Source organism: Eulemur rufifrons, chromosome 19 (genome assembly GCF_041146395.1).
Source record: "Eulemur rufifrons isolate Redbay chromosome 19, OSU_ERuf_1, whole genome shotgun sequence".
NCBI classification, from domain to species: Eukaryota; Metazoa; Chordata; class Mammalia; order Primates; family Lemuridae; genus Eulemur; species Eulemur rufifrons.
Window position 1 is genome coordinate 18,574,218 of NC_091001.1, and position 21,350 is coordinate 18,595,567.

Below are 21,350 nucleotides of genomic sequence, written 5' to 3' on the forward strand. Positions count from 1 at the left end.
TACACCAACTTCAGTAGTAGAAACAGGATTCAGTGCATCTGCTGACTTCAAAGCCCCAACTCTTAACCACCACGCTCCTCCTCCTCCCCCTCTCCCTCGTCTACATTCTGAGAAAACCTTGAAATGTAGCCAATTCACCATCAGCTATGGCAGACTTTGGATATAACAGATATACATATTACATTTATGTAACTTTTCGTTTTTTAATTACTCTCCTACTACTTTTAAAAATCCTATATACTAAATTTATGATTTCAAAAACATTTGTAATGTCTTTCTTTAATGTTAAGAAAGCAACTGGCATAACAGTTTCTTTTGGCAAACTAAAGTATTTCAGAGAAATCAATTTCTAATATCCTCAGATAGAACAGTAGAGTTAAATACATACTGCTTTTTATTAAAGCATAAAAATATCTTTATAAGTACCAAAAAGTTTGGTAAGGGAGTCAGAGGAAAGAAAAAAAGAATAAATACTACTAATAAAAATAACTATATTTAAAGTTGCTCATATGAAATGTTTATGGAAAGAAGTTCTACATTTTGAAGCCTCTCTGATGTAACAGCTAAAAACTTATTAGCAATTTGAAAATGTTTCAATTATTGGCATGTTTATATAAAATAACATATTCTAAAACAACGTAAGTATACACTAGTATTCATCACTTTTAAATTCAATGTCATCTGAGATTTTCAAATTCAAAGGCCTCAAAAGTTCTTTTTAGAACGACAGACACAATTTATCATAGGAAAATTCAATTAATCAAAGGTTCAATATAGTGGGGCTTTGATAATTAAAAGAAATTTTAACTAATATAAACATGAAAGAAAATAATAACTTTTTAAATCTAAAAGCTGAAGAAGTTTAAGGCCTTCCACATTTCATCTTAACTCAGTCGGTTTTACAAACTTTCTGGTGTCACTTCTGGGTGAGACTTTAGATGCTCAGCTGCTCAGCACAGTCAAGACAGGCTTATCTTTAGAACAGAGCCAGAACATGAGCTCCTCATATGTACGGTGGTCAACAGGGCATGTCTTTGTAGCATGAACTAAATTCCTGCAACATGCTATATTTGGATACCTAAAACCACACCCTGAACTTGGGGAGTTCAGACATTAGTAGCTATACCAAAGAGAAATATTAATACAGACTTTCACTCATGAGCTCCTTACCCTCTATCATGCAAGAATTACATGTAATTTTTAGAGATATTACGTAAATGCAGGAAATGTCAAAACATTCAGAATTTAAAATCACCAGGGTGTTTTTGTTCCCAACAGTGGTACAAGGGACACTAAGGGAAGGCTTTATTACCTTTTCTATTATAAACTGCAATCTCATTATCAAGGAAACTAAGTGTATTAGCAACACCCACTCCCATGAAGATGGTGAGAGAGAATAAAGATATATCTAAATAGAAACTGGAGAAACAATGAGTCCGAGAATGTTGTGAAGATTTAATTGACAAAATGTATATGGAAGTGACTCCTATGAATGTGCTCTGCAAATAAATTACTGCCATAAAATAAATAACAAGTACAGAATCAGAAGTGTTGTGCAATTACGGAAATTCAAGGAATATGCTCTTTAAAAATGATTCAACAAAACCAGTGGACTCAATGGCCATAGGGAACTAAATGCTTAATCATGTATTCCTAAACTCATTACGGTGTCACTGAAGATGACACCTTAGAGTGGCTAAATCTCTGGTTATTCTTTCTTCCATTTTATATTCATCTTTCCTCCTTTTTTTAAAACACTGATCTGAGAATAAATAAGAGTATTTCACATCAAATGAAGTTAAGTTCTTTAAGAGCAAACAATGTTTCTTATTTATTTCTATACTTCCAACATGTTATACAATGCCAAAAATACAGCAGACACTAAACAAATGTGGAATAGCAGGTACATGGTAGGAATTCAATTAATATTTATTGGATGAGTGAATGGATGACAAAATGACTCTGTTTACCAGGCTGTCAGGAAAACATCACCTTCATTGATTCTTTTCAGTGGCATTTCTAGATAAAGCAAGAAACTTTTCAAAAGTGTGACTCTTCCTAAATTGAAGAGGAAGTTATTTTCCAAAAGAATATGTTTAGCAGCAGCAAGGAAATTCTACTTCTGAATTACAGCTTTACAAATGCTTGCTTTAATTTTCTGCTATTAACATTTTTTCCTCTTAGAATTTGAAAGTTTCTTCAAAAGATTTTCTGTACAGGCAACTTGGAATTCCTTCAATCAGCAAATATATACTAAGTGCACAGTAATTACTATTGGGCAATGGATAAAATAAATAAAACATCAGAGTCGAGGAATTATTACCAAGCCTAGCAGAAAGCATGACGTAATAAAATGCACACAAAAGCCCAGTTAATAAATACTTTCTTTCTAAAGGGTATTAAATTAAAAGTCAGCTAAAAATTGAGCTTTCAGGGCCAGTTGCCACACAATGGCCAGGTAAAAAGAGATATTACAATCAAAATGTGTAAATTTTGGTTTCTTCAAGAATAGAAAAATTCACCAATTCCAATGGTAGAAATATTTTCAAAGTAATTTTATTCCAAAAATTTCTTTTTGATCTCCAATTACACATGATTTTTCTTAGAGTATTTAGCATTAAAAAGACTCTAACAATTTATCCGAGTGCAGTGGCTCATGCCTGTAGTCTAGCTACTAGAAAGGCTGAGGCAGACGGATTGCTTCAGCCCAGGAGTTCAAAACCAGCCTGGATAATATAGGGAGACCCTGGTTTTTAAAAAAAAAAAAAAAAAAACCAACTAATAATTCACAAATACTATTGGCCACATTTACTGGTATATAGCATTTTCCAACTAAGGCATATCTTGGTATATACAGTAGTGATTTAACTAATATTAATGGCAAAACAACTTTTAGGAAAAGTTTGCTTAATTGTGACAATCGTTAAAGCATTAAATTATAGGCTCCCCATTCACAGGGTCCTTTGTCAATACCTAGCAAGTTACACAGGGAGGGCAAAATGTGAATGATGTGCTTCAGTGATAAAAATAAATTCATGAATATTGACTCTTTTGCACAAAGTCACTGGTTACTATTCACTCAGATTTCTCTCCAAAGTTTTTTCCAACTCTCAAATTCATTTCACAATCTTTCAGTTGCCCACAAGTAGCCAGATCCCATATGGAGCTGAGAAGACAGGCTAATGGTAGCCAGTATCTACATAACGTGGACACCGGGGCGGCAGCCCTGTGAAGGCAGGGGCCCATAGAAGGCAGACTCCTGAACAAAGAGAAGGCCAATGCAGTCTGGAGCCAGGTAATATACAGGGGATTGAACAAATAAGTAAATATATTTAAGGTAACACAGCCAGGTTTTTCACTGTCAGTACAGATAGGGAAAGAGGTTAAGCTAGAATTAACCCAGTAGTGTTGGATTGAAACTAGAAATATCAGGGATAAGTGTGAATTCAAGATTTTAACATAGAAAGAGAAATAAATATAAGGAGTATGTGTGCTTCTTAATTCTGACCACTGAGGTGTGAGAACAACATCTCAGTAGCAATGAACGTACCCAGTGCCCAAATTTTGGTTTCTAAATACCACTTCAGCTAAAAGTAACCAGGACTCCTTGGAGAAATGGTTGTTTCCAGGTGTGAGACTGAGAAATAATACAATGAGCCCGGAACATCTTTTTGTGCCAAAAAGTAAGTAAGGAAGGGTTCAAAAAATGATGGAGACATATAAAAGGATATAGAAGCCAGTAAGAAAGGCCTTCTACTATCCAAATTTGGGACAATTTGAGCATTAAAACAATGATGGTAACAAATTAAAACACACTGAATAAAAGAGAAATCCAGGAGTCCACACTAACAGTGATATAAAAGAATAAATGCAGAGACCAATATCCAGAACAGTCATAAGATTTTGAGACTCAGTACTTCTCTAATTTCTAATTTCAAAATATGTCTTTGTTCTCTCCTACCATTTTCACAGGACAAGATGTTAATAATACACTCTGTTTAAATCTCTTCCTTACGGTAGAATGCCAACAAATAAATAAAAGAAATGATGGAATTAGAAAAGTTACCATTTGGTAACCATCAGAGTAATAACTAATCCAGGTAAGAAGTATTCATAGATGTTAAAACTAGCGGGTAAAAGTGAAATGAGGAATGTGATTTTACATAATCTCCAAGTAGCTCCCCACAAAAAATACTTATTAATCACAAAGGGAGGGAAAAGTAACTGTACAGTGACAAAGATATAAACATTATTTTCTTCAAGTGACCAAAGTAACATCACCTGTAATAGGACAAATTAACAGCAGATGCCACCAAAAAGGATGTAATGAAAGGAATCATTTCTGTGACAGTCCAGCCTAAAACACATAACTTCAGTCTAAAACTTCAGTCATGTAAAAATATAAAACCTTAATTTAGACATATTCTACAAAATGACATTTTTGAAGATTACTGGCCAAAGTCAGGGAAGTCCAGGAAATAGTAAGAAATTATTCCAGATTAAAGAAGACTACAGAGATGGGACAACTGGGTAAAATACATAATCCTGGCATTCTTTGGCCATAAAAGGCCATTATTAAGACAAACAGCAAAATTGGAATGGGAGGAAAGGGCCTCTGGACAAAGTGTACATGAGAGTTCTTTGTTCTGGTCCTGCAACTTTTCTCTAAATTTGAAATCATTTTCAATGAAGAAATTAAAATTTAAAAAAGAAATTTTTTAATTCTTCTTCAGTATTATAGGTAGGGAATTCTACTATTAATTGCTAAATTCTCTATTACTCTGTAGCTTGTGACTTTCTTCAAGAAAGTATGGTAATCTTTTAACAATACTAAGACCAGGAAGAGCAAACACTAGGCCCTTTATTAGCCATCAAATACTGTTCTAAGCTCTACATACTCATTAACTCATTTCATCCCCAGTTCTCTCAGGTGGGTACTATTAATAGCTGCATTTTACAAATGAGGAAAGTTAGAGACAGAGAGAGAGATCAAGTTATTTGCCCAAGGACACAATCTAGTAAGTGTTATATAGAGACTCAAATACAGGCAGTCAAGCACCATGCTCTTACTCACTTTGGGATATTGACTATTTGGGAAAGGACAGCTGTACCTTGGAGTTTCTCTATGCATCACTATTTAAAAGATAAGAGGCTTCAAAACCCATAATAAGTTTATTTGTTGCTCAGAACCCATAATAAGTTTAATTTAGTAACAAGTTCCAAAGACTTAAGATCCTAAAATGACAATGTTGAAAAGCTTCTAGGATGGATTTAAGATGATTATCTAGCAAAAAACTAATAAACCACTATAAAAATATTTATGATACCTTCTAAACACTGGACTTTAAAGGAAAACATTCTTTTCTTGACTTTGTTTATACGGGAATAATCTGAAATTTTAGCAGTCTTTTTAGAAACATGGTGATTACATTAGTTTAAATTACTAAAACATTTAAACTTCACTATTTCTCAACTTTTATGGGCTGGAGTTGAAAACAATCTCCTCTCAACCTGCTTCAGATTATTTTGCTTTTTCTAATTGGCTATTCAATAATTCCCAGTTCTATTCCTTTATATTTCTTTGTTCTCTTACAACTGATTAATTTCCAAGATCCAGAAGTCCTCCCTTGTTTTAACTTTTCAGGTTTGTTTGTTTGTTTTTCCCAGGCCCCCAGCTATGCCAATGAAAAAAAAAGTAATTTTGCATATTCTGGGTAAAGCAGTGCTGGAGACAAACCAAAAAGTTATTATCAAATAATTAAATCCAGAGTACTTCTTAAACTATAAATTACCCTTTCTTATACTGGATATTTCATATAAACAAAATACTTTATTATCTAGAAAGTAATGATTATTTGTTTTAATGGCAGTGTTGACAAATGAAAAATGATAAAAATGATCTCTAAATCCTGCCCAATCCTGCAAAATAAACAAATTCTTATAATCTAGAAGACAAATACAAAACCAATTTGCAGTTTACACACGTCTTTATTCTACACAAATGCTACTAATATAAATATTGTGCCACTTTGTTATTTTAGAGAATTCTGATCTTTGCTTCCTATTAAGGAAAAATGAAATAACATCAAATTAATTTTTAAAAAATACTACCCAAATCTTTCATTAAGAAATACAGAAAATGAAGACAGCACTGTAAACTATAAAACTACCATTTCTTATAGTAGCTGAAGGCAAATAAAAGCATTCTTTTTCCTAAATTTAATAACAGCAAGATATTATCTATACTTACTCTTTGTGATTCCACAAAGGCACACCCTCCTAGATAATTCTCTGGATGGCTTTCTAAGCTTTAATTATACTCACTGGCTCTCTAATTTTATAGTTGCTCCTTTTCCCTCTTGAGAAGATCTCATCTGGCAAAAAATTCACCAGTAATCTAAACAACAAGAGCTCTAGTGCAGCATGAAGACAGAGCATTGCAAAAACCTTCCACATTCTTAAGCTTTACAGTAAATTAAAACAGTAATTGGTATTCTTGGATAGCACTAAAGCACTGGGTGATGGACACACTTATACCTCTGACTCAAACATTAAAAAAGTGAAACATGCAACCAAAAACATTTGTACCCACTTAATGCCCTTAATATTGTGAAATAAAAATAAATAAATATACATACATACATACATACTATTTGCCTTTTGGGGGTGTTTAGGGCATATGTCAAGAATCATTTATTCCCTGAATTTACAGGTATTTGGAAGGCATCTGATTCTCAAGATTATCAAACTCAGCATGGATAGTGTTTAGTTTTGCCACTTCAAATGCACTTTTATCCTCCTCCAGTGATGCTTTTAAAATACTTATCTTTCATCTTTAACAGTATAGACATGTTTGGTGATCCTAGATAAACTCAGTCAGGGTTTCACTTTGTCAAAGTAAAAAGTACCAGTTTTTGTGAAAATCTGTTAACAGCCAGAAAGATTTTGAAAGTCTCCAGTGGTGAGAGCTGTATTAGCTCATTTCATTAAAATAACCAAAATGAGATTTAATAAAATATCTCTATTTGGGAAATGATACACTCAATTATCATAAAATCCAGAATGAGACCAAAATAGGCCCTTGAGAAAATCTATTTATAGTCTAAAAGTTCTGAACTCCAAGTGTTAGAAACTTATCAGATTGTTCTGAAAGAGTAGCTATATTTTATATCACTTGACCATGCTGCCAGACTCCACCCACCCACCCATCCATCCCTAGATCCACAAGAACCTTTTGAGGTTTTCTTCTACTTGCTCTTCTCAAAACTTAGTTTTTCTTGCTCGTCCATCGTAATGGCTAGCTGTCTGCCAGGTACTTCTCTCTCTGGCTTCTTCTGAGACAAGACTCCTGATCACCTGCAGGAGGGGGACGGGGGAAGAAGTAATCACAGGACTCCATCCTGGAGGTGATCACAGTGATAAGTCTAGAGTTGGTCACATGACCTAAGCCAGTTACTTCCAGGCATTTTTCTAACTAGAGCAGGCCAGAAAGACTATTTCTCTTTGGTCGTGATACTGAGAAATGGTAAGCCTATAACAACCACAGAACTAGCCTCCAGGAAATACAGTTGGAGAAAATAAAATCAAAATCCAAAAAGACACAGAGAGAGAAAGACAGGACAAGGGTGGATTAAGCATCTGGCTATACACCAGTATTTTCCTATTAAATATAGTTTTTAAATTAAGATAATTTGATCATCTTCTGTATCAGTTATTTAAGTGGGTCACTCTATTAATATATAAACACATTGTAAAATCTCCCTTCTTTTAAAAAAATTTAAAAAAACTTCCCTCACATCATATCTCCCTTTCAGTTTCTGAGTCCCATTTCCCTACTCCTCCTTCTCAAAGTCAGCAGTATTTACTACCTTTACTTCCTCAGTAATCCACTCCAGTTAGAGCTTCACTTCTACCGCTGCAGTGAAACTGCTTCTGTCAAGATCAACAACCGAACCTCTACCTTGTAAATCCAATGGTGTGGTCTCTGTCATCATCCTTTTTTGCTTTGTTTTGTTTTTTTGAGACAGAGTCTCGCTCTGTCACCCCATGGAGAGTGCAGTGGCGTCATCACAGTTCACAGCAACCTCAAACTCCTGGGCTCAAGTGATCCTCGTGCCTCACCCTCCTGAGTAGCTGGGACTACAGGCACGCACCACAACCCCAGCTAATTTTTTGTTTAGTAGAGACAGAGTCTTGCTTCTGTTCAGGCTGGTCACAAACTCAGCTCAAGCGATCCTCCTGCCTCAGCCTCCCAGAGTGCTAGGATTACAGGTGTGAGCCACTGTGCCTGGCCTCTGTCATCATCTTATTCCAACTTCTGGAGCACCTGAGACTGCCGTTCCTTCTTTCTCTCAGTCTTTTTAAGAGATGGGGTCTTGCTGTGTTGCCCAGGCTGCTCTCAAACTCCTGGGCTCAAGCAATCCTCCTGCCTCTGCCTCCCAAAGTGCTGAATTACAAGTGTGAGCCACTGCGCCTGGCTGTTGTCCTTTCTTTCTTAAAATACTTTCTTCACTAGGTTTCCAGGCCCCACATTCTCCTGGTTCTCCTGGTACCTCACGGGGCACTTCTCCTCGGCCTTCTCTTCTGGATCCTCCTCTGCTTCTTGATCTCACAGCACTCAGGCCTTCATCTCTTTGCATCATGATCTCAATTAGGATTTTTCAACCTTTTTTCCCCCCTACATTTCCCCCCCATCAGCCTGTTCAGACTTTTATTTTTCCCTAATCACCACCATCCAAAAGAAATTCTAATACCACAGGTGCACAAAACCTAGAAATCATCCTTTATTCCATTCCCTGCCCACCAACAGTATCCTGAATTCAATCCCACAGCAAATCCTGCCAGCTATTTCTTTAAAATATGTCATGAATTGGACTTCCCTGCCCATCCCTCTTAGCAGATCACCATCACCTCTCACCAGGTCACTGTCAAAGCATCAACAGGACTCCCACTTCTACTTCTGATTCCTTCACCGGAAGTCTAATATCCACACAATAATTATAATAATCTTTTCAACAGATAAATCACTATTTTGCTCAAAACACCTCAGTGGAGTTATATTTGTAGTATACTTACATTCTACTTATAATAAGTCCCATACTCCTTATTGGACCCCACAAGGTCCTATGAGATCCGGCCTGGCCCCGTCAATCTCCTGATCTTGTCTCCCACCACTCTCCCCACCCCTTACCACCTTCAAGCTATACTGGCCTTCTCACAGTCCCCTAAATACTTCAAGGTCATGCCAGCCTTACGGCCTTAGCCTGGCTGGTCCCTAAATTTGGAATATACTTCACTCAGATCTTCCCCTAGCTCTCTCTCTATCATCACTCAGGTCGATAACCAAATATCACTGCTTTGCAGAGCCCTTCCTCAACCACATTATTTAAATAGCCTTTGTCCTACCTGGTCACTGACTACACTGTTATCCTGCTTTATTTTTATCACATAATTCATCTGTACCAGCAGTTGTGTGAGTGTATATGTATCTACACGCACACAGGCAAATTTGTTCAAGGTTTCCCTTCAAGAGTATTAACTCCATGAGGCTAGGATACCTATTTTGTGCAATGTTCTGTCCCCAAAGCCTAGAATAATGCCTGTCTCATAAGAACTCAATAAATTTTTGATGATTTAATGAATAAATGAAGCAAGTGAGTCTGATTTTTATCACTTGCAATCTAACAAATCATTGATGATCAAGTAACCTTACAACAAACTCCTCATCACTTGAGGTAATTTGAGTTTCCTTTACCATTAAAAAAAAAGATTTACTAAAACAGATAAACTGTTCAAATTTTAAAATAAAGCTCTGTAGTTAAAAAAGAAGATATTATAATTTCAAGCCAGTCAACAAAGCATGTTGAACAATCAGTTATGCACAAGAATTTATTAAGCGTTTAGTTTTGTGATAAATTCAGCCTCCCATATTTAATAGGGTGCAAGTTCCATTAGAAACTAGAATGGTTACTTTTTTGGGCATTCCTGAAAACTACTCAAAGAATCTAGACACAGTTCTAAAACATACATACATTCACTAACTTAAAAACTTAACCTTTCCTCTTTCGAAAGCTTCTAATTGCACATCTGAAAAAGAATGCAGTCTAATGTCATGGTCAGATTCATGCAATTGAGCATGCTCATTAAAAACAGATGAGAGAAATTTAGACAACTACGAAAGCAGATCAATCTTCAACTATCTCACACTGCAATCTGGGATACGCTTACCTTTGCTAAGATCACAGGCTCTGGATCAGTGGGTATGCAGCTAGTACACAGAAACCTATTATTATTCATTGTAGTAGAGCTGTGGCACTATCATTAAAATTCTCCCACAAAATAATTGGTACTGGTCAAAACATGAAAATAATGTTAGAATTCTATATGCTTACAATATATAATTCAGAAACCAAACAAATGCTTGCGCCAAGTTAAAAGGTAAGGAATTTCTCAGGCTTCCCCTAATTACTTGCTCCTCCATTCCCCCTTTTCCCAATCCACTTCATCCCCTTCCAGAAAGTTTAAGACGTTGTTTAACAAGGATTGCCACTCAAATTCTTCATAGGAAATGAATTCTAAGAAGGATTTGAAATGGTTACCAACATGCCTGCGAGTCACTGCCATCCGAATGGAGAAATATTCTGTCCACAAGTTTCTCGCCTGTCTGAGCTTAAATTTATTTTTTATTAGCCTAACAAAATCCTTTAATTTATAAACCAACACAATTATCCATGAAGAAAATAGATGTTGACATTAAATGGAAATATGTAATAAGACCACCACTTATACATAATAGGTATTCAAAAAGTACTTGCTGAATTAATTTTTTTTTAAATGTTCAACTTTAAAAATATGTCAAGTGCTTCCCTTTTTTTAAGCACAGTCGGATCTACCAGTTCTTAAGAAAACCCTTTCCTTGATCATACTACTCATCTTTAACAACCACTGAATTTCCCTCCATTTTCTTGCCTATCACTTAAATAGGAGGTTACCCACTGTTTCTAGTTTATGTCTCCTCATTCTATTAAATTTTTTCATTGTGATAAAATACACATAACATAAAATTTACCATCTTAACCATTTTTAAGTGTACAATTCAGTGGTATTAAGTACATCCATAATGCTCAGCAACCATAACCACAGTCCATCCCAGAACTCTTTTCGTCTCGCAAAACTGAAACTCTGTTCCCACTAACAGTAACTTCCCATTCCACCTCCCCGCCCCCCGGCCCCACAACCACCATTCTACTTTCTGCCTCTATGATTTTGACTACTGTAAATACTTTTTGTAAGTGGACTCACACAGAATTTGTCTTTTTGTGTCTGCCTTATTTCACTTAGCTCAAGGTCCTCAAGGTTCATCCATGTTGTGCATATGTCAGAATTTTCCTAATATTCCATTTTACAATGGAAATTACACATTTTGGTTATCCATTCATCTATCGATGGACACTTGGGTTGCTTCCATTTAAATCTTTAAGACTTTTTTTTTATGACTCCATGCCCCATACCAATGTTTACATTGACTTTTTGAAGGTTAATAATGATTTTCTTCTTGCCAAATCTAGTGGATTTTTTCCATATATTGTATTTCTCTATATCAAGCTACTAGCCACTTGTCATCTTTCCTCTCTCTAACCCCCAGTGTTGGGGGAGGGAGAGGGAGAGGAAGAGGAAGAAGGAGAGAGAAAGGGAGAGGGAAAAGGAGAGGGAGGGGAAAAGGAGGGGAGGAGAAGGGTTAGAAAAATTACTTACAAAGATTCATCCATACAATGTAAAGAGAATAAAAAATGAAAGGTGTCAACAGACCAGGAAGATAAAGTGAAGTTGAGTTAAGAGCGTTTACAAAATATACATGAGATCCTCATTAACAGTTACAAAGCATAGACAAAGAAGGAAACAAAATTAGTCACACGATTCACAAGATAAACATAAAATGTCTGCTCAGGAGAATATCTATTCTTACCACTGAAACCTAAAAGAACTATTTTTCAGGAGGATTCTCAGCAGATACTTTGCAACATAGCAAGACTATTCCCTCAGCTATATAACCACCCATCCCTTCCTGAAAACACTCTCCTCTCTGGACATTCATGACACTACATCTTCCAGATTCTCCTTCCATGTCTCTGATGGCCATTACTGACTTCATTAGTCACTCCTTTACCACTGCCTTACCGCCAGTATTCCCCAAGGCTATCCTCTTTCTCCTTCCTTCTTTTAGTGAACTCTCAATTTATATGACTTTAACTATTACCCCTTTATGTGAGTGAATCACAACTGTATTTTGTGTGGTTTTAAAACACTGGCCTTAAGGAGCTATAATCTCCTAATGATAAACACTTGGTTTATACTTTAAAAAAAAAAAAAAAAGCTGATTGCAGGGTAAGGAAAAACGTTAATGGTGTAAGTAAAAATTGAATTTCCTTCAATGAGATACTGATATTTGCTGTTTCATTTTATCAAGCTAGACTCTTAATTTCAAATTAATTACTTAAGGATCTGATTCAAAACGCTGTATATTCTGAAATAAAAAATAAAACTATGAAATCAAAAGTATCTAAATGGTCAATTATTTTCAACATCCTGGAAGAATTCACACTGATGCAAAGAGAGATAGAAAACAGAATATTGTCCACGTGTTAGAAGAATGCTTACTGAGGGCCTCTCATTGTTAGAAAATATAAGCTTTACTTAGTCTAGTCCATCCAAAGTAACCATCCATAGAGTGAAAAGACTTTAAGTAAAAGACATATAAGGAAACTATGTGATTTATCCTATGTTATCATTTATTTCCTCTGATCAATATATTTATATATACAATAGAATATATATATATAAATATACATTTCAGAATTATAAAAATGCTTAGGATTTTTAGAAATGAGCAAAGGTGATATTCAAATTGAAAAGCCTGGCTAATACCTTTGAAAATTTTAGTTTTTCATTGCATTTGTAACTTACATTATTTCCATTACAGTTCCTTTTAAAATGCTAACATTCAGTTAAATGGGGGGGGGTGGGGGTGGTGGAGACCAAAGTAAGCATAAGACTTATTTGAAAAGAAAAAGTTTGGTTTTTTTTAAACTAATCATCTTTGAAGACAATACCATTATCAACAAATAAATCCCTTATTCAAAAGCAGCAGAAATAAAATATTTGTTCCACATAAAGTAGAATTTAATACAGCAATTGCCTGCAATACATACACTTGAACATTCAAAACTATATCAGCGTCCCTCCTATCCCTTTCGCAAACCAAAGACTCATAAAGTAAAATTTAACACATATCTATAAGCAACTGATTCCCAACTGTTGGAGAAAGGGTGCAAAGGGAGGAAGGAACAATATAATGTTCAAAAAACCCTACTGTTTTCTAGATAGTCCATCACAAATAGTGAAAAATGGACAGCCCTCATTTTTACCTTCTGGAGAAGGTTCTGTTACTGTACTCCAACCTTGAGGTATCCCTTGAGTCTGTGAACATAGCAGAGGAGAAATGTAGAATAATTCAGATGTACAGAAAACCATCATAAGGCAAATTCACAAACAATCTTAGAATAGTACTTCCTTAAATCTTAAGAAAATATTCATATGTTGAATTATTAATATTATATATATAAGAAAACTTGTTATATGAGAAAAATAAGGCTCAAAACATGTTTACTTCGTGTTCCTACAGAATAGAAATTTTCAAATTTTCTAGAGTACAGAGAGATGTGACAAGTAGTTGTTCTCTCCATCATCTTCTGGCACGTGGTCTCTATTTCAGATAAAACCAAGAATGATCTATAAAAAGAAGATAGAATTGCCTTAAGGTTAAGTATCTTCCACAAATTAAAAAGGCATAACTACTCCTGGCAAATCAGTATATACAGTGATCCTAGATCTCCAATACTCAAGTGTCCTGAAGTAAAAGAGGAAGAATGTCAATAATTTAAAATAGAAAGAGAAATAGGAAAGAAAACTAATAAAACCAAAATAGCCCTGATTGGTAGATCTGAAATGAAGGGAACAGAGACACTGAAATGCTAACATAGGATCATGATGAAGATAGATCAACAATTTATTGTGACCGTTCTGAACTCATTTGGATAATTTTATAATAAAAAGAAAGCTATTTGATAATACAGAGATAAAGGAGCAAACCTTGTATGAAGTATCAAAGTCAATTCTGATTAATACAGAATAGTATTTGTATAATTTGTAAATTGATCAAGAAATGCTTACACTATTTTTCCATGTTAAGCTTCCTTAAATGCTGGTTGATAGAATGAATGAGCAACATATCCAGTGTCATGTATTCTCTACACAGAAGAAACAGATTACAAAAGACCTCTTGTTAGTGGTACAAATGATGATACCTGTCATTCTGAAACCTGACTCAGACTCCACCTCAAGAACAGGTCTTCCCTCGTATAAACTGTTTTCTGTGGACAATACCTCTACTGATGGCTAACAAGAGCTTCTCCTAAAAGTAAAAGCACTGTACGAAAGTTGAAGCATGAAAATCAGATTTACTAAAACAGCACAAGCACTTGTAGCATATTAAGAGCCTTGTGTTTTGTAAATATGCTATATTAATTACAAATATTCTCAAATTACAAATTAATTTGCATAGATATTGCTATTATTCCAGCTCTCACTGAAGGCATGACAAGAGATGAAAGGTATATGCCCCTTCATGTAACTCCTCTGGTCTTGCTCGACCTCTGTGGGCACAGGGACATGCTTCTCCTTTTATTACCCCATAGCGCCTTCTACATAATCTCAATTACAGATTGTAGCGCATCCCTTTATTACTTGTTAATATATCTTTTTCCACCAAAAGACTGTGGACAGGTAGAGAACAGAGTATCCTTAGCATCTAGGACAAAGCCTTGCTCATAATAAGCATATACTAAAATGTTTACTGTATGAATCAGTTAAATGAATCCCCTCAAGCCCAATTTGGGTCCAAAATCACAGGGAGAAAACATACTAGAATTCATTCTGAACACAGGGAAAAAGCTGACCCAAGTCTTCTTTCAAACACTGCTCAGCATTCATGTTTCATTCTTCCCGCTCAAATCCACCTTATGTTAAACTCAGTGCTAATCTTCCTGCCTATAGTGAAATCATCTTGCTATATAACTCTTCTATATTACAAAGCTTTCTAAAACAAGAAGCTATAATAGCTACTGATACTTAGTGCAATGATGATAAAAATGCTAAAATACACCACCACCTCCCACATATATAGTAAATATTGCTAATTGATAACTTGTAAAATAGTGTCTTTGTTACTAAGACCAGATACAAACCAAGCTTCCTTAATACAGTGCTCCAGAGAACCACGATGTATTGGTAAGCACTGACATATAAGTGGAATCTTACTTGCCACTCTTGGAGCAGCTCATCAAGCTTAAATATTAAAACTCACTATAATTTAAAAAATAAAATAAAACAAATTAGTGTTTGGATGGGAGACCACCTGGGAATACCAGGTGCTGTAGATGTTAAAACATAATAATAATACCAGTAAAAACATAAATAAATAAAACTGACTATAGTTTGGTCTCCCTCTCTGACCCCATCTCCTACTATTCCCCAACTCAGTACTATCAGTCTCCAGTGTCCCACACATGTGCCATGGTCTCCTTTTCCTGACAAAAACAGTAATAACAGACATTTGTTGACCACTTGCTACAAGCTAGGCACTATTCCAAGCACTTTATATGTACAAATTCATTTCATCCTCAACAATTTTATATGGTAGACAATTTTTACTCCCATTTAACAGATGACAGAAGTAAAACACAGGAAGGTTAAGTACTATATGTTAATAGCAAAAGACAAATATTAAAACAGTGATTTATTATTATCTCACACTAAAAATAAGTATCATATTTGTTTTGTAAATTATGCTTACTTAGGGACTTTAGCATTTAAGTCTGTGAGGGAAGAACGCACTTTCCCCAGGAGAAACAGAAACACTGTGCTAGCCTGGAGTGCTCACCAAAACTGTTACAAAGTAGACTAGGCAGGTACCAAGATAACCACTGGGCCTGAGGAAAAGTGTTCAGCTCTTTCTTGGGTGCCTCAGCATTTTCTTGCCTTGAAATGGCCAGCCAGTTCAGACCAGCGCTGACTGCTTTTGAGCTGCTTTGGCTGTCCTATAGTCCCTTTAGCTAATTATAATACGAAAATCCCCACCTAGTGAGAGACTGTAATATCATTAACACAGCATAGGTTACACAACAGTGTATGATGACAGTACTGTGCCTGTCTGTTACGTTTCCCTGCAAACAAAGATACAATGTAAAAACTTTGTATTACCCATTGGGAAGAGATTTAAGGCAACACTACAAGGTGGGCAGATGCAGATTTTGCACATGAGAAGCTCCTGTAGAAGAAATTCCTGTGCCACCAGGAGCAAGGCCCTTGTAAGTAAGCACCAAAATTAGCTCATCTAACTCATCAAGCTGGTCTTGTTTGAGTCATACTGTGGTCTCTCCTCTCCGTTCCCTCTCTGTTTGGGGGGCGATTTTTCTATATCGTCACAAGATTTTCCCAAAGCAGTCCAGAATTAGATTCATTTATTTTCTCATTTTAATGTGCTAATCTGTATCTCCCTCTCTGTCTTTTTCATTTCTAAGAAAATTTTCTCTCTTTCAAAATCTCACTGAAGAGCCATCTCCCTAATGAAGTCTTCCCCATAATAAATCTGTTCATTCTCTTAAACTCCTATAATGGCATCACGTACATAGTATTTAATCAAACCTTCTTGTGTTGCTATTTAGCATTTCATTTGTATACATGCAAAATAGCATTAAGCTCCTGTGGGAGAAAGGCCGTATCTTATGCTTTCTTGTATCCTACTAATGACTGCTATGCATATTGTAAATATACAAATAAATATATTGTTGATGGAAGCCACAAAGATAACACTATCTTAATTATCTGCAAGGCTTACATTCTGAGTCACTTTTCTGATAATGCTAAATAGTATGCACTGATCTACTTACAATTTTTTTTTTATTCCTGTCTTATTGTAACCAATAGCTTCCAACTAAAAAGGCTGGTAGATTTTATCAACATTTAGAAATCTACTTATATTTTCATACTCAGAAGAAAAATCTTATGGATATAAAGGGTTTATATATAAAGGAAATATTTATAATCCCCCTTACTTTTAGGAATTTAACATCCATGATCAGGAATTTTTTTCTTTACATTTCCTTTTATATAATATTAATATTTATATTTTTGCTGTCCCAAACAGAAAGAAAATACTCTTGGCCATTTTGTCTCTAACTAGGCTTTATGTACACTTGAAAATAACCATTATTAAGTGGCTACACCACTATTTGCTTAATTGCAGTTCTTTTTGATTTTTAATCTTAAAAAAAAAATTCTCCTAAATTTCCAAATGTCTATTCAATTTATAAAGAGCAAAGTTACACAGTGACCTTAGTAAAATAACAACCATGCTGAACAGGATAAAAAGATTACCTCATGGTTGTCACATATTATACTAAACTAATCTAGTGAGTATTCATTTTATAAACAGTGTATTACTTAATCCATTTTTTGTCTATTATAGTCACTAAATCTTGCACATAACCAATAGTTTTCTATCTATTAATACATTCTCCTTAATTGGGTATCTGGTTACTACTTAAGTACGCTCAGTAATTCTCATACCTTATCCAGTTTATCAAAATCTATATGAAATCTAATATTAGTGGGGGTTTTTTGGGGTTTTTTTAATATTAGTTTTTAAAATGGCTTTCATATGCTTTGGACTGTTGCCAGGTGCAACCTGACCAAACATTCTCTACATACACAAAAAAAGTTGCATTCACATCATTGTTGAAATTTTTCTATTTGAGGTCAGGATCAACTTCTGCGTAACAATTTTACTTTTACCCAGTTGACAACATTCCATAAAGATCTTGGGTACATTTCACTGTCCACAGATTTGTATGCTATGATAGTAAGTATATAGCCTAATCTGTTCATTTTATTAATGAATATTATGAGACGATCAAAAACATTATAAAATTTTATATAAGCCTGAACATTTTAGTTTATTCAGCATTATTACTGAATGAGAAAATCAACATTTACTAAGTGCCTACCAGGTTTTGTCAGAAATTAGGCCAGGCACTTTTACTATATTATTTGTTTATATCACTCACACATGAATAGCATTTTAGAAGTGATTTTTTAAACATGACTAATGTCTCAACATTCAAAATAGAAGAGCCAGGATTTAAAATTGTATAGTTTGAAAGCCTATATACATTCTACCTCCATTTCCATGTCCAGCAAATTTTCACATAAATAAGAAGGAGTGACTTTTATATTGACACGATTCCTAATTACCAAGTGCCTCATGACTCCCATGAGGGAGCTACCATTTATGATCTACCTCCTTATCTCCTTCTAGAATTCCTGGTCAACCTTCACAGCCTATTCCAAGCACTACCTTCTATCTATAATACTACCAGCGAGTTAATCACTCCCTCTAGTGACCTACCTCCATACCCTAAACTTACTTCTATTATTATATATATCACCTTATGTTGTGATTAATTGTTTACTTTGTTTAATCTAGCTTTCCTACCACCCTATTTGCTCTGTATAGCCCAGACCTATTTTTAACTCATCTTTAATATCCAAGATCCAGAACAATTCATGTTTAGCGTATAATAGATATAGTCTATTCTACTACATTTGCTTCAGTAACATGAATTAGCTTAGGTACACTTGGTAAGTAAGAATCATGTCAATGTAAAAGTCACATCGTTTCATATGCGACTTTTCCAAACATGTTATCACTTCACATAGCTAAGTACAGCAAACAGATACAACGTATACTAACCAACACATGAAGCTATGAACATATCCATTCACTCCTCCTTGCTCTTAGCTCAATTTGGCCAGAGCCTCTCTCTTTAGAAATGCTTGTTGCTCAGTTCTTATTGTCATGCACTTTGCCCTTGTCTTCATTTTTTAGTGAACCTCAACCCTATTTTTTACCCCCTTTTATTAAGTTATCTTCACGTATTTTTTGGTGCAAATTCCTATATCTACTATAGTATTTATTGATTAGGAATTTAAAATTCTTTTTACCAGTACTAATATTTTCATTAATACAGTTAGTGCTGTGGTTACAAAGCTGCATAGGTTTTAAGTAGTCTGCTTCAAGCTCATTTTTTCCATTTTCCTATCATTTTTAAGCTCATAATTTTACAAAACATGATTTTCAGGAATATATGTTCTTCATTATAACAGAAATGCCTGTACTGAAAATATTTGATGAAATTAATTACTGAGCATCCAATGTTCATCAGGCATTATACTTTTCATTCATTCAACAAATATTCACTGAATACCAAAGTAAATACTCACTGCTGAAGGCAAAGTGAATGCATTGTTCTAGGAACCAGAGACAATGATGGGCAAAGAATGAATGTATATGTTTGCATGTGTATGTGTATGTATATACATATTATATATTTAATACATTTTTTACATATCCAACTAAACAACAATTAATTACACATTACTGTTAGGGGCACATTCTAATCTCTACTTCAGCAATTTTCAAACTTTTTCAGAAGAACCATGTTTTGTTTCCCCAGAGAAATCTTAAAACAAAACATACAGATAAAAGCAGAACCCTGCACATTCAACATTCCTGGCCCCAGGGACACCTTCAGGAACCCTGAGGGCTGTTAAACTATGATTTAAAAACCAGTGCTCTAACAATAATGCCCCACCCTTACATGACCCCTTTAATAAATATTAATAGAAAGAGTCTGGGTCAAGAAAATCAATTAGGTCACTCTTGTAGTGGAGGCTTATATCACTGACTCCTCTCTCTCTTCCCTCCCACAGAGCTGCCTTAGTAGGAGCCCTGATACTACTCCTACCAGGCCTTGACCTTGGTAAGATCTTACAGGGTAAAGATTAAGGTGAAAGCCTAAGGAAAAAGAGGTTTAAGAAGCTATTCAACTTGAAAATTTAGCCTTAAGCTAAAAATACAAGCAAACAAACATTCTCAAAGATCACAGAAGATCTCACCAAAGTCACTAGTGTGGGAAATCAAAAAGGAGTTTAAGGATAAAATCCCCTCAATTTGGGATACATTAATAAACAAAGTAGACAAAGAGCCCCTGCTCTATAAGACTTACATTCTTGAGGAAGGGGTGTGAGAGAGATAGGAGAACAAACAAACATAATGAATAAGTCAATTATATTGTATCTTAGAAGGTGATAAATGGCATGAGAAAAAGAGAGTGTGAAGCTGAGTAAGAGGGATCAAGAGTGCCAGAAAAAAATGTTAAATAGGGTTGTCCAATAACCCTTGATAAAGACTTTAACAAAGGAGGTGAGAGAGTTAGCCATGAGAACATCTGCATTCTTGCATTTGTGGAATAGCAAACCGTCCAGCATGGATGGAGCAGAGTGAGGGAGGGAGATGGATGAAATAGAAGAGAAAAGAGAGATGACAGAGGTGGGACGAGAAGAAGGCAGATCATGTAGAGGCTTACGGGTCTTTGTAAAGACTGGTTTTTACTCTGAGGGCCACTACAGGATATTGCAGATCTGATGTATATTTTAAATAGATTACACTGCTAAATGAAGAATAGACTACAACAAAGCACAAATAGACACAGGGAGACCAATTAGTAGGCTCCCGCAATTATCCAGGCAAGAATGGTGGTGGCTGAACCAGATGATACAAGAGTTAAGTGGTCAACTATTTGTTCTTCAGCCAAACATAGTTAAGTGGGTTCCAATCAACGTATCACATACCCAAATCCTTAAAAAATACTAGTAACAATGTAATGGATGTCCATATTTCATACAAAGAAATTAAGTCTGTTACTGAGTTTTCTGCCATTTTATTAATATCACTTTTCCCTAAGACATTTATATTTATTTCTATTGCCATACAAGTTCATATTATTTTAAAATGATGTAGGGAGAGGAAATGGAGAATTTTTTTTTAAGTCTATATATCTTTCAAGTCAGTGATTTTTTTTCTTCTTTCCTTTTTTTCCAGTATAGTCCAGCAGATGTCTTTTTAAAAAGTAAAAACAAACATGTAAGTAAGCTATAAACCATCTTTTGCACTTAAAAAAAATACTGAGCACTGGTGAAATAGTTTTCTGTATTTTCCTATTTCCAAATGTTACCATCTAAAGTCTACTAAACTTTATTATTGCTTTATACTCCTACTTGGTAATCTGTCCTAGCTTACTTTTAATTTCATTCTATTATTCAAACTTACAGATAAAAATATATCCTCCAACATAAGTGCTCAACTTTCAGAAAAGGAGAGAAGCACTAGAAAA

At 35.0% G+C, this 21,350-nt stretch overlaps 1 protein-coding gene across 2 annotated transcripts in view; it reads right to left on the reverse strand.

Annotated features, from left to right (window-relative positions):
• STIM2 (stromal interaction molecule 2) overlaps positions 1 to 21,350 on the reverse strand; it is a 148,290-nt gene that overhangs the window by 32,317 nt on the left and 94,623 nt on the right. The gene's annotated exons all lie outside the window — the stretch shown is intronic.